The 14759-nt window shown below is 42.8% G+C and overlaps 1 long non-coding RNA gene across 2 annotated transcripts; it reads right to left on the bottom strand.

Annotated features, from left to right (window-relative positions):
* Positions 1–7403: 7403 nt before the first annotated feature.
* Positions 7404–14548, bottom strand: LOC140386036 (uncharacterized). 2 transcript variants are annotated; one of them, XR_011933550.1, is made up of 3 exons: positions 14503–14538; positions 9138–9216; positions 7404–7646 (listed from the first exon to the last, which is right to left on the bottom strand). It is a non-coding gene; the product is annotated as an uncharacterized lncRNA (long non-coding RNA). The 2 variants fall into 2 exon arrangements; XR_011933551.1 differs by lacking the exons at positions 7404–7646; positions 9138–9216 and adding an exon at positions 11467–11713 and having other exon boundaries at positions 14503–14548.
* Between the last annotated feature and the right edge of the window lie 211 nt (positions 14549–14759).

Here is a 14759-nt window from a genome sequence, read left to right as displayed (position 1 = left end):
CATCTTCAATGTGCCAATGGTTTCCCTATCAATGTTCATGTGGCGGCATGACTATCATTGTAGCATTTGCTCAGATGGAGTTTCTGCCTGGTGGGCATCATAAATTATTTATTTTCAGTTGGCCCTTGTCACCGAGGAGCCAACCGTGGATGTGGGGTGGGCCCTCAAAGATGTCCGGATCTGCGATTTACTCAAGATCTCAAGATGCCTGCACAATGTGATTCTGGCATCACAGGCGAGCTGCACATTGAGTGAATTGAACCCTTTCCTGTTAGCGTTTTGCATTGGCTCCTGTCAGGTATCTCTTATAGCCATGTGAATACAGTCGATGGTGCCCTACACTAGTGGGAATCCTGAACCAGCAGCAAATCCCAATGCTCGGGCTCCTTGGGTAGTTTGTCTCTAGTGAGGTACACATAATTGTGCACCTTGGCAAAGAGGGTGTCCGTCACCTCCTGTATGCATCTGTGAGTGGATGCTTTAGATGCCTCAGAGATTCCCAAAGAAACCCTGGAAAGAGCCAATTGTGTAGATGTTAAGAGCGGCGGTGACTTTGACAGCCATTGGCAATGGATGTCCTCCCAGACTCTGTGACATCAACTCCGAGAGAATGTGACAGATGTGACCCATCAGATCCCTGGACATGTGGAGGCATTGACGGCACTGATCTTCCCTCATCTGGGGGAATTACATGTTTCTTCTGTATTCTCTAGGTTTGACAAGTCTTCTACGTTCAGCATATCTGTGAGCTTCATCCTCTGGGTCTGGAGGTGGCCTTGCTGACCCTTGCTCAATAGAGTGATGCACCTCACTTTGCTGAGCTTAACACCGGAGGCGCCTCCTGCATGCGATGATGAAAATTACGTTAAATGCACCAGTCATTCTCCTCATGTTCTCCTCTCTGCTGGAACATTGAAGAAACAGTTGAGTGAACATCAGTCCCCAAAGCTCCTCCTCCTGATGGTGGCTGGTAAGTGACTGTGGTTTCAAGGAGTTAGTTTTTGTCCAGGCAACTCATTGCCAGAAAAGTCCTTGGCAGCTCAATGACAATTTTCAGGAACATAGTATGTGCCCCCCCTGCTTATTCCACGACTTACTGAGGTTGCTTCCGACATACACTTGGATGTGCTGCTTTCATCCCAGGCACTGCAATCCCCATCTAGTGCAGTTTAAGACTACGGCCGTGATTCTCCCCTTTGCAGACTAAGTGCTCCACCAGTGGAGAATTGGGACTGATTTCTGCTGGCGTTAAGAGTGAAGATGATGTGACTAAAAGCTTTAAACTGCATTGTTTACATTCAATTTCAAGGCCCATTGACTTTTAAAAGCCTCTTGGTTGACAGGTTCAAGTAGTTTCAAAGGAAGGTATATCATTGTTTATTTGTAAAGCTCTACAGTGATCCATTAACTTAGAAGTACCTCTTTTGAGCAGCTGTTTGTTGTAACCGCTATTTCTTTAAAGAGGCTGTCTCTTTGTTCTGGAGCTTCCAAAAAAAACAAAAACATGGGGACAGCACTCAGGCAGAGCACCTTGATATGCTGGGAGACAGGTTTTTTTAAAATTTAGAGTACCCAATTCTTTTTTTTTCCCCAATTAAGGGACAATTCAGCGTGGCCAATCCACCTACCTTGCACACTCTGTCAAGAATGTGCAAACTACACACGGACAGTGACCCAGGGCCAGGATCAAACCCATGTCCTCAGTGCCGTGAGGCAGCAGTGTTAACCACTGCACCACCATGCCGCCCCTTGGGAGACAGGTTAAAGGGTTTAAAGGCTGCAGATGGGAAAGCCAATCAAATGAGCCCATCCCAAGAGAGACCCCCGACCTGAGCCTCTCCAGCCTAACCCTAGCCTTCCTGGCTCCACCTCCAATGAAGGACCCTCTCGGCACCATGGAGGCGTTTAGGGAGGGTACTCACCACCTTGCTACCTCTCGGAGTGCAAGCCACCAGGTCCCTGTTTCTCAGGTCTTGCACCAATTCACAACAGCGGGATTCCCAGGTGGGGCTGGAGCATCCCAGGAGACAGGTGAATCGGGAAAATTAGGTTTAATCAGGTATTTGCATGTTCCCCCTGTGCATGGGCGGGAAATCCATTGGGGGTGGAGGGGTGGGCCAGGCCAGGCCGAGAGACTTGCAATAGGTTTGACGCCCAGTGTGAAATCTGTTTTTGTCTCCTGCCCAATTTGCTGGACTTTCTGCCGCTGGCTGGCATCCCTGGAGGAACTTTTGCAACACACATGAGGGCAAATGTTTAGTGAGGAGATGAGATTATTTTAGGTGGGGCTGGCATTTCGTAACTCTGAACTTCCCAGCTGCAAGGTTCAGAGGTGCAGGGAGGAATTCTTCGTCCCACCGCACCAGTTTTCTGGTGCGGCGTGCCCCCAGCAGTAGCGGGATTCTCCGGCCCGCCAGCTAGCCAATGGATTTTTGCATTGTGGGCAGCCCCACAATGTTAGGAAATCCCTATGCGTGGGTGTGCTGCCGGCGCAATGGGGAATCCCAATAGTGGAGATTCCAGCCCGCAGTTTCCAGTGGCCTTCTGCAGTGTGCCCCGTAGCTCACTTTGCTTGAGGTTCATTGTTTCACTGGGGCGTTTCTATGCTTGGGACAAGGGATTATTGCAAGGAGATTTATTAGTGGCACAAAACAGAATTAATCTTGCATGCATGTTCTTTACGAATTAAGGCTCCTGATTGCACCAATTGTTATTAAAATGCTCCTAACATGTCTCAATTATTATGACTTAATGATCAAGAAAGACACTTTCTGTCCTCCATTCCAGCAGACAGCAGTTGACGTTTGGCATATTGGCATGGGTCAGTTGTCTGACCTTCTGCGGAATAACTTCCTGTAATATTAACAATATTCTTTATTTGCTTCATGGTTGAAATAAAAATCGGATATAGAAGCCAAGAGCTATCAGATTTTATTACTCAATGTTTTAGCCCTTCTGTCATGAATTAGTCAGTTCATTTAGAAGCTCATATGACCTAAGGTCCACATCCCCACATCCAATGAGGACATTGCTGCTAAATAAGGGAAGACACGTCTATTAAAAGCCTTCAAATTTAGCATATGGTAGAAAGACTGTGAAGACTGAACGTATTGGGAAAAAGAGTGGGATTGTTTTTTCAAATGGCAAAGCCAAAGTTCAAAGTTCAAATTTCATAGGGCCAAACCCTACTAATGCAGAAGCATGCAGGGGAAGATGACGCCAATAGGAATGAACTGGCAGTATAACAGCAAAGTTAGTTAGATTGTAATAGGGATGGGAAGTCTGAGGGAGGTAAAATCCTGCGAAGAAAGTGTTTGAGTAATAGATGTAACAAAGAGTCTTGAGTTCAGTTTGGTGTCCTGCGACCCAAGGTTATGTGAGAAATTCCTGATGCTAATATTGGCTTCCTACATTTGCCTTCATGTCCAGTGAAAATGCCTGTCATGGACAAATGGCTCTGAGTTTTGATATCAGGGGTCTCTCTATCCTTTTCCCGAAACACTACACCATATAAACTTGCACACAGTGTGTGTCAGACCCAGAAATCATTCCCAGGAATGCCAATCCAGTTTTTGGAGAGTTAGCAGCCAATACAATAAAAAGATTGCCCTAGGTTTGACCAGTTAGATAAAGAAAATTGTGAGTGATCACTGAGTTTATTTGGAAACAGTCACTGGTGAGTAAGCAGAGAACTAATAGCTACACCCCACGGGTCATAGTTATGATCTCATCAGCTATATGTTGAGCCAGCTCTAAACCCTATCAAATGTTTTAAAGCTCCAAGACCCTAGGGTCTTGCATAAACAGTGTTTTTTTTAAACTAATTTAGTGTTAGAAAGTAAAGGAGCCTTAGTTGAAAAATAAATGTTGGCAAAATAAGTGAATGAATACTTAATGCATTCATATGTTCCTCCGTCTGCTGGTATTCATTGTAAAACCTATTTTAAAACGTGTTAACATGTCTGTCGGATGACAAAATGTCACATGATCATGCTAAGACTAGCATCATCGCCAATAGTTTTTAGGTTTCTGTTCCTCATAAATCTGCAACCCATGAGGATCTATGCATGTGCTAATTATGGGAAATGTTTACATGTTTCTACCTTCTCCTCCACCCAAATATAAATGTAAAACAATATCCGCTGAATCATATTCGCTGAGAATATGATCCCGAATTCCCAGGACTGGCATGTTGGGAAACTTCTTCACGGCCCCACCCATACTCCCAACCCCCCTGACTAGGCTTCTGGATTATTTTTCCATATCGTAATAATATTTGCTGAATCAAACACTCCCACATGATATTGGAAAACCCTACAACCTTTCCACCCACATTCACTGAATGTGCGTATTCGGATCCTGCAGTTTCCCCAACACTCTTGTTTCTGCCACTGCTCCAAGTGACAGATTTCTTTAAACTTTTTCTGAAATTATCCTCCACTAAGATAACCTTATGTCGCCTTCTCACCAGCGGTGACTCAGTGGTAGCATGCTCATCTCTGACTCAGACGATTATGGGTTCAAGTCATGCACCAAAGACTAGAGCACAAAATTCAGCCTGGCAATTTAATGCAGCCTAAGGGATTTTACACTGTCAGAAAGGTGAGCACAAGAAATAGGATCAGGAGAAGACCACACGGCCCATTGAGCCTGCTCCTCCATTCAATATGATTGTGGTTGATCTTCCCACCAGTTCCCCATATTCTTTGATTACCTGACAGACCCAAAACCTATCAATCTGCGAATAAAATATATGCAATGATGGTGCATCCACAGCCCTCTAAGGTAGAGAATTCCAGAGATTCAGAACCCTTTAAGTGAATAAGTTTTTCCTCATGTCCCAAGTGATCAATCCCTTATCCTGAAACGGTGTCCCCCTGTTCTAGATTCTGCAGCCATGGGAAAAAATGGCCTGGATTTTCATGCAGGTGTTGAGGTAGAGTTTTGAGACTCAAAGTGTGCAGATTAGACCTGGTAGGAACATGTCTGAACTTTGTACATTTGTTTGGATAGCCGGGGTACTGTTTTGGAGATATAAAGTACCCCTTTGGATATGGCCTGGGAAACCTTTGGAAGAGGTAAGGCAGCTTTTGGGGTAAGTACCCTTTAAGATTGTTAAAGTAGACATGACAGTGCAAAAATGCATCAACTCAATGGAACTGTCAGAATGTCAAAAAATTGCCACGCTGTCAAAAAACTGACAATGTTGCCAAAGAACTGTCAAGCTGTGAAATAATTGTCAAACTGTTAAAGAACTACCAAACTTTAAAAAATACTGACAGGTCTGTCAACGAGCAGTCAAAGCTGTCAAAGAACTGTCAAACTCATCAGAACTTTAAAACATTTCTTCCATGGGACATGGGTGCCATTGGCGAGGCTAGAATGTTTACTACCTATCCCCAATTACCCTTGAGAAGTATGGTGGTGAGCCAGCTTCTTGAACTGCTACAGTTCATATGGTGTAGTTAACCCATAGTGCTATTAGGAAGGGAGTTCCAGGTTTTTGACCCAGTGACAGTGAAGGAACAGCGATATAGTTCCAAGTGACGATGGTGTATGTCTTGGAGGGGAACCTGCAGGTGGTGGTGTTCACATGTATCTGCTGCCTTTGTACTTCTACATGGTAGAGGTTATGGGTTTGGAAGGTGCTGTCTAAGGAACCTTGGTGAGTTCCTGCAGTGCATCTTGTAGATTGTACATATTTCTGCCACTTTACATCAATGGTGGTTTAGAGAGTGCATGTTGGAGGTGGTGAAGGAGTGCTAACCAAGCAGGCTGGATTGTCCTGGATGATGTTGAGCATCTTGAGTGTTGATGGAGTTGCACTCATGCAGGCAAGTGGAGAGTATTTCATCACACTCGTGACTTGTGCCTTATGGATGATGGACTGGCTTTCAGATGTCAGAAGTTATGTTACTTGTCACTTAATTCCCAGCTCATGACCTGCTCTTGTAGCCATAGTATTTTTATGGGTAGCCCAGCTCAATTTCTGATTAATAGTATCCCCCAGGATGTTAATACTGGGGAGCTGTAAAACACATTGGAACTATCAAAGCTGCTAAGGGATTTGATGCTGTTGGGCTTTAATTGAAAAAAAAAAGTGGAGTTTAAAGAAATCAGTGCCTCCTCTTTCACTTTATTTGTTGGCGTAAGCATAAAGATTATCATTATATGATTGTGCCTTATGAAGAATTTTACAACCTAATGTTATCAAAGTGGGGTGCCTGCTAAGTGAGCAGTTTGACTGACAGCTCCAAGTGATTAGAGAATGAAATGGGCGGCATGCTGGCACAGTGGTTAGCACTGCTGCCTCACAGCTCCAGGGATCCGGGTTCAATTCTGGCCTCGGGTGACTGTGGAGTTTGCACTTTCTCCTCGTGTCTGCATGGGTTTCCTCCGGGTGCTCCGGTTTCCTCACAAAGTCCAAGTTGTGGAGGTTAGGTGGATTTGCCATGTTAAATTGCCCCTTAGTGTCCAAAGAGTTAGGTGGGGTTACTGGGTTACGGGGATAGGGTGGAGGTGTGGGCTTAATTAGGGTGCTCTTTCCAAGGGCTGGTCCAGACTCGATGGGCCAAATGGCCTCCTTCTGCACTGTACATTCTATGATCTATGATCTAAATGTTTGTTTTTATAGGAGATGAGTAGAAGGAATTTCAATGTATTGATTTTTTTAATCTATTGTTATGATCCCAGCTGAAATTACAACTGGATAAGTCAGAGCCCAGGGTGGATCCCAGCTTGACAGATCCTAACTTTTATTTTGTGTTTATATATGTGGATGGGGGCTACTGAACAGAGTCACAGGAGTCAGCTGATGAACTTTTAACAAAAGAATAAACATTTGTTAATCAAGAAAAGATTAGCTATAATACTCCTTCACCTCAGTATATCTGTACAGATATATACTTGTATAGATTCACAAGGATAACACAAGATACAAAATCTATATTATACTCTAAAATTCTCAGTAAGTACACAGTCCATGTAAGTTGATAGGCAAACAGTGGCCAGACCCTTTGTCCATCATTCCATAGAGATTTCTCCCTAAAGATCTGATGGGAGTGGGACAAACTCACATCCACCCTTGATCTAAATGATCAATCTCAGCCTCCCATATTTATAAGCGTTAAAATATTTTCATGCCAGAAGATTACAAATTAATTTTATGGACTGGAGGGATGTTCATTTAAACATCCTTGGTTTCTCCTCTTGCCACCCATCTGTAAACAGAAAAGTGCTATGATTTGTTTTCTTTTTCATAAGTTGTGGTGTATTTTCCAACCCCTCAGTTTTGGTGTAATCCAATTTTCTGTTAATAATCCCACAGAAAACTCAAGATAGGATGAACTCAAAGGATTAATTTATTTGCACGCTCACAAACTGTGGGATAAGGGTCACTATGTGGCTTCATACAGTAAAAGAAGAAAAGATAAAAATGTTGGCAAGGCAAAAGCCACAGAGAAAATAATTATTGTCTCACGTGAGTTCCAGGTTCCCGAATCAAAGTTTGATGAGGTTTTCATTCGTGGAGATTGGCAGGTTGAAAAGCGATGCTGTATAATTAATTTTTCTGGTGGAGTTGACTTCAGATGATAAGATTGGTACACAGAGCAGGATCAGTGTTGTAGATGATTGCACACATGTTCCTGCAGAAACAGTGTGGATGGGGTCAGTAATTTAATCTGGGTTATAGATGGTAAAATGCTGACTGGACTTTGCAGTTCCACAAGGCAATATTACTGGTCTCACAAGCTAGGTCCATGCCACATAACCCCATCTTTCCGTTCTGGCTTTGATAAACGGTGTGTATTCCTTGTGTGTCACCCTGAGATCATTTCAACCATTAAGAATTGAAAGAAAGTTTGCTGGGACCTTTGTCTTAGCAGATGAACAGACTCTGGTTGCTCACCCATGCTTATAAAATGCAGGTGGCTTTTGTAATGTTCTCTCTGAATTTGGTCTGTGTAGTCCACAATGTGTCATAGTGTCTCTTCAGAGGTAATAAGGTGTATGTTTCTTCGAAATTACCAGACATCTCCTTTTGTTCGGACTCAAAGACAGACATAGATTCAACTATTTCTGGGCCTTTTTTAAAGAGTTTTTAAAATGCAGAAAATATACAGGATGAGACTTTAGTCACCTCCTAATAGATACACATGAGTGAGGCTCTTGGAAAGGAAAACATGCTTGCTCCCACCTTGTTTTCTCTTAATGATGTATTTTCTCTAACTGGACATGTGTTTTCTGTTCTGATAACTTTGGGATTGTTTTTTCTTTGAACAGAAACAGTTAAGAGTTGATTTCATGGAGTGTTCTAAATTATATAGGTTTTGATAGTGTAAATGAGGAGAAACTTTGGTAGGTGGGTTATTAATCAGAGGATGTAGATTTAAGATAATTAGCAAAAAAGAACTAGCAGGGTGATGAGGAGTTGTTCTGACCTGCAATGTCTGGAAGATTGATGGAAACAGATCCACTAGGAACTTTTAAAAGGAAATTGGGTGGACTTGAAAAGGAAAACAAAAAGGCCTATAGGGGAAGAGCACTAACCATAACTAATATGGTACCATTCTCACAGCCGTTTTGACACCAATGGGTTATGTGCTTGCTGCAAGATTCAATGCCATCAATAACTTCCTAATGTTATCCTAAATTTTTATTTTGGAAGCTTGTTTATTCCCTTATGAACCATTGTCAGAGTTTAAGTCATATGTTGCCTTTCTATACCTTACTTTACAGAGTCTCCTCCTTGACAACACCTTTCACGATGGAGGGTCCCTCGCTGTACTTTGATGCTCCCCCCGTCACAAGACTCCCAATGTCTCGGTACCAAAATTGAATGCAATTGTTTATAATGTGGCTTTGCCTCTTACCAGCACAGTATAATCTCTGATACACATACACTCCTACTCTACTGAGACGGGTTGCCCCACACCCTTTAAAAAATACCTGAATGAGCACTTGGCGCATCTTAACATTCAAGGCTATGGGCCAAGTGCTGACAAATGGCATTAGTAGACAGGTCAGGTATTTTTCATGCGTCGGTATAGCCTCAATGGGCCGAAGGGCCTCTTCTGTGCTGTAATATCCTGTGATTCTGTGATTCTAATTCTGTGATCGCTTCAAGTACTACTTACCCAGCTCTTCCTTTAGGAGTTTTTGCACTTGTACTCAATCTCTTTCTTCGAGCAGAGGTTCTTGGTTAGATGTTAGTTCCTGTCAATTTGGGCAGAGATATAATGCTATTTTAAAGAGGATTGAAGGATGAGTAGAGTTAATTTACATCAGCAAAAGAGATATTGGGAACAAAGTTAAGAACCTAAGGGATTCATCTAAAGTTGTAAATGAAGATGGCGGGAGACAATAAAAATAGCCAAATTAGCGTTTGGATGTGTTTACCAAGCAAGACACAAGCGAGGTACTTTTTATATAGGTTATTGGACTAGCAATCCAGAGGCCAGGTCACTAGATGACCTGAGTTTAAATACAAAAAAGGCAACTTGAATTAATTAATAAAAAGCTAATAGCACTAAGTGATCAGGAAGCTGTCAGATTGCAAAGGCTAGGGTGGTTTGTTAATGTCTTTTGGGAGGAAAACTTGCCACTCTTACATAGCCTGGCCGAAACATGACTCCGAAACATGACAAGGGCAGCACAGTAGCACAGTGGTTAGCACAGTTGCTTCACAGCTCCAGGGTCCCAGGTTCGATTGCCGGTTTGGGTCACTGTCTGCACGTTTTCCCCGTGTCTGCGTGGATTTCCCCCGGGTGCTCTGGTTTCCTCCCACAGTCCAAAGATGTGCAGGTTAGGTGGATTGGCCATGATAAATTGCCCTTAGTGACCAAAAAGGTGAGGTGGGGTTACTGGGTTATAGAGATAGGGTGGAGGCGTGGGCTTAAGTAGAGTGCTCTTTCCAAGGGCCGGTGCAGACTCGATGGGCCGAATGGCCTCCTTCTGCACTATAAATTCTATGAAACCACGCCAACATGGTTAACTTTTAACTATCCTTTGAAGTGGCTTCTGCAAGTCTCTCAAATGGATCAAATTACAGAGACAGAAGCAGCACATTCACAGGGTAATTGGACGGTCAATAAAAGCTGGCCTTGCTAGCAATGCCCACACACCCAGAGTCAAGAATGAAAAAAAAGTCACCCAATATCAAACAAACATTCTTGGTGGGATTCTCCGGTCCACCAGCTGCGCTTTCCCGCACGGCGCCCCCCCCCCCCCCCCCCGCCGAAGCAGGATTCTCTGTTCCTGCACCCGGCCAGGAGAGTTCCCCATTGTGGCCATCCCATGCCGTTGGTAAACCCATAGGCATGGGTGTGCTGCCGGAGGACCGGAGATCCCGCCGATGGGGAAATCTGCTGTCTGTATGTTCTGAGCTTTGATTTTTGGGAAGTGGAGTAAGTACCCTGCTGGGTGTGAGCTAATGAACTGTTCAGTATTGTATCGAGTCAAAGCACCCGTCCTTGAGTCACACTTGTCTTTGCCTCTTGATTTGCTCCCATCAACTTTTCAAGACAGTAACGGTCCTGAAGACTTTCTCAGTGATTCCTCAGTAATGTGTCGCAGTGCGTCACTTTCTACCGCGATCAGCATGGTCTTTTGGCATTTGCCGCGCATCCCTAAGTGCCCTTGAACTCAGTGGCTTTCTGGGGGCATCTCAGAAGACACTTAAGAGTCAACCACGTTGCTTCCGTACTCTCTTTTCTCTTTTGTTAGTTCGTCTTTCCAGCAACCCTGAAGCAAAATGTGCAAGATGCCATTTGGCTCCTCCCTATTCCAGGCGCATGTATTTCAATGCCTGCCGTATGGGGCAATGCGATAAATCCTCCCTTACCTTCTCTCAGATATTGAGCATTCCCAACATAGAAGGGAGAGATAAATCTTCATAATTGTGTCATCCAGTATTTTCGTTTTCACTTCAGATTTGACTTTCTCTATTTACCCAACCGAGTACTGAACATCACAGACGAATGTTTTCAACCAATGTTACAACCAATGATGGTTGTTAATTGCTGATTTTTGTTTCTCCTGCCTAATCTCTGCTTCCTCTCTTTGCCTTTTCCCCTTCATATTGACATTTACTTTGAACACAAAAGTTCTTCTGTATCTAGGCACAGTTACAAGATCTCTGTCACAACTACCTGTTCTAATATATCCTTGTGATTCTGGAAAGTGCAAAGGCCAACTTCATTTCTGGAAAATGTTGCAAATCTGCTTTCTTGCACTTCAGTGTTTTCCATTCAGGGAATCATAACAGGAAACTATTACAAGTAGCCTCCGTGACTCACAGGCAAATAATGCTATGTCACTGCAAATAGAGCTTGACATAACATTCCCTTTACCTTTGACCTTCAGAGTTAATTCTGTTGTCCTTTCCTTGATGAAAGCGAAGAAATTTAACTGATGTTAGAATTTATCCTACTTCATAAAATGATGCTATCGTGTTGCACAAGGATATCTCTTTAATTAAAATGCATTTTTTAATGAAGGTATTGGTTCTTTGAGACATCGGTACACGTGATTTGAACATTCGTTGCAATCTTGGTCACATTTTGTACAATGCGCTGTAATCAATGATCATATGAATACATATGAACCAGTCCTGGTGTTTTCAAGGACAGTAATAATGAATTTCCTTTTCTCAGTTTCTTCCAGCTCTTTGCGGGCGGTGCTCATGTTGTATCTTCCTTCGTCCACCTTGGTCCTGGGTGGGGAACAGTTTGCAATTATGGGACTTTCACCCTTTACTATGCAGCTTAATGGGATCATTTTGACATTTGACGCTGCTGACAGCTGGTCAGAATCACTTTTACCAACAGGATGTCCAAGTAGGCCTTGCAGCATCCTAATGTCAATGGCAGTGTTCCCAATTTGAGCCATGTTCTTGATTAATTTGTATGTTCCTTAAAGGAGGCCATAAGGTTGCTTCTTTTTCCCCTCAAACACCCTCCTTAAAGATGCCATTTGTTTCAGGATGGAGCTATTGGTGACAGAGTCATGGAAAGAATACATTTCGTTCAATACTTTCAACCTTAAAAATACAATGATTTCCTTTTTAATTAAAAAAAATAACTCCACCAGATTTCTCCTCTTGCCACCTATTTCATTAGGCTACATAGTCACTGGCTACATTCTAATAGACCAGCTCCAAAAATGATTCCTTATTCTGAAATTAGTTCGTGAGTGTTAGCATACTATTCAACCGCTGGAAGTTCACAAGTAAACCTGACCCTGTATTATTCCCATATACATATGTGACACAGGATAGGAAAATTGATCACCATGTAGGATTAGCAATCATGGTTGGTATTTCAATTCATCATAACACCAATTGCAATGATCTTAATTGAGCTCACGTAACTCAACACAAATCAAATATTGAAACCATCTACTGATCTTGAAAAACTCCTTCACAGTGTCAAGCTCAGCGACGTTTCATAGCTGGTGCACAGTGATAATGATGGGTTTTCAGTAAGTTGTTCACACTATTGAACTCAAGGACACCCATTGCACCTCCCCTTACTCCTCCAGACTGAAGTCCGCCCAAGAAACTGTGCATTTTATTTCCTGCAGTAGCATCATTAATCTAAAATCATAAGAATGTAAAAGGTCATGGAGCAAGAAAAGATGAAGTCCACTCCTTCCATATATGCACATGTATTTAACATTTGAAACAAAACAGTTGAATTGATAATGCAAATGTAAATAAATAAGTACGTTTTGATAGCCATTTCAGAGACGTGGTTGCAGGATGACATAGATTGGGAACTGAATATTGAAGGATATTAGGAAGGACAGGAAGCTAGGAAAATGTGTAGGAGTAGTTCTGTTAATTTTTTAAAAATAAATTTAGTATACCCAATTCATTTTTTCCAATTAAGGGGTCATTTCAGCATGGCCAATCCACCTATCCTGCACATCATTGGGTTGTGGGGGCAAAACCCATGCAAACACGGGGAGAATGTGCAAACTCCACACAGACAGTGACCCAGGGCCGAGATCGAACCTGGGACCTCGGCGCCGTGAGGCAGCAATGCTAACCACTGTGCCACCGTGCTGCCCTGTAGTTCTGTTAATTAATGATGTCACTAGCAAACTAGAGAAGGATGAGTTCAGGAAACCAGGACGTAGAAGTAATTTGGGTAGAGATGAGAAATAATAAAGGCAAGAAGTCACTTGTGGAAGTGGTGTACAGGCCCCCTAACAGTAATCACATGGTAGGACGGGGTATAAAGGAAGAAATAATGGGAATTGTCAGAAAGATATGGTGATAATCATGGAGGATTTTAATTGACAAATATACTGGAAAATTCAGATGGTCAAAGGTAGCATGGATGAGGAATTCATAGAATGTTTTCAGGATAGTTTCTTAGAACAGCACATTTTGTCACCAAACACAGAGCAGGCTACACTCGACCTGGTATCGTGCAACACGGTAGGATTAATTAAGACCTCACAGTGAAGGCACCCCAGGTAACAATGATCATAACACGATTGTATTTTACATTCAGTTTGAGGGAAAGAAGAGTGGGTGTGTGACTAGTATTTTAAACTTTAATAAGGACAATCATGTGGTATGAAAGCTGAACTAGATAAATTGACCTGGCAATTTAGGTTAAGGGATAGGTCAATAGAGATGCAGTGGCAGATATTCAACAGGATATTTCAGAATAAACAGAATAGATACATTCCAAAGAGAAAGAAAAAATTCCAAGCGGAGGATCCACCATTGGTGGTTAACTAAAAAAAGTTAAAGACATTATCAAACTATCAGGAGTGTGATGGAATATTCTCCACTTGCCTGGATGAGTGCAGCTCCAACATGACTCAAGAAGCTTGACACCATCCAGGACAAAGCAGCCCATTTCATTGTCACCCCTTTCGCAAGCATTCACCCCATCAACCACTGACACACAGTAGCATCAGTGTGTACCATCTACAAGATGCACTACAAGAACTCACCAAGGCTCCTTAGGCAGCACCGACCACTACCATCTAGAAGGGCAGCAGGTATATGGGAACATCACCACCTGGAGGTTCCCCTCCAAGTCACACACCATCCTGATTTGGAAATATATTGCTGTTCCTTCACTGTTGCTGGGTCAAAATCCTAGAACTCCCTTCCTAATAGCACAATGGACTGCAGCGGTTCAAGAAGGCAGCTCACCGCCACCTTCTCAAGGGCAATTAGGGTGCAACAAATGCTGGCCTAGCCAGTGAAGCTCACATCTTGTAAACAATGAATTTTTAAAAACGTAAAGAAAAAGCATATAATTAATTGTGCAAACATGGTTGCAGGTCAGAAGATTGGACAGAATATGAAAAGCAACAAAAATAAATGATTGAAAGATTAATAAGAGAAAAATTAGAGTGCAAGAGAAAGCTGGCTAGGAATATAAATACAGATAGTAAGAGTTTCAATAGATATTTTAAAAAGAAAAGAGTTGCGTCTATTCGGGTATACAGAGGGAGAATTCAGAATGTCCAAATTACCTGATATCACGTCTTTCGGGGCTTTCGGGACTTGGAGGAGGAAAATGGAGCACCTGGAGGAAACCCACGCAGACACAGTGAGAACATGCAGACTCCACACAGACAGTGACCCAAGCCGGGAATCAAACCTGGGACACTGGAGCTGTGAATAAACAGTGCTAACCGCTGTGCTACCATGCTCGATGGGCCGAATGGCCTCCTTCTGCACTATAGGAATTATATCATTCTATGATCTGTCACAGCGAAAATGTTATAAA

The sequence above is a fragment of the Scyliorhinus torazame genome, chromosome 11, assembly GCF_047496885.1.
Source record: "Scyliorhinus torazame isolate Kashiwa2021f chromosome 11, sScyTor2.1, whole genome shotgun sequence".
NCBI classification, from domain to species: Eukaryota; Metazoa; Chordata; class Chondrichthyes; order Carcharhiniformes; family Scyliorhinidae; genus Scyliorhinus; species Scyliorhinus torazame.
Note: the sequence above shows the minus strand (reverse complement) of the source record. Positions and strands in the feature narration are given on the sequence as shown.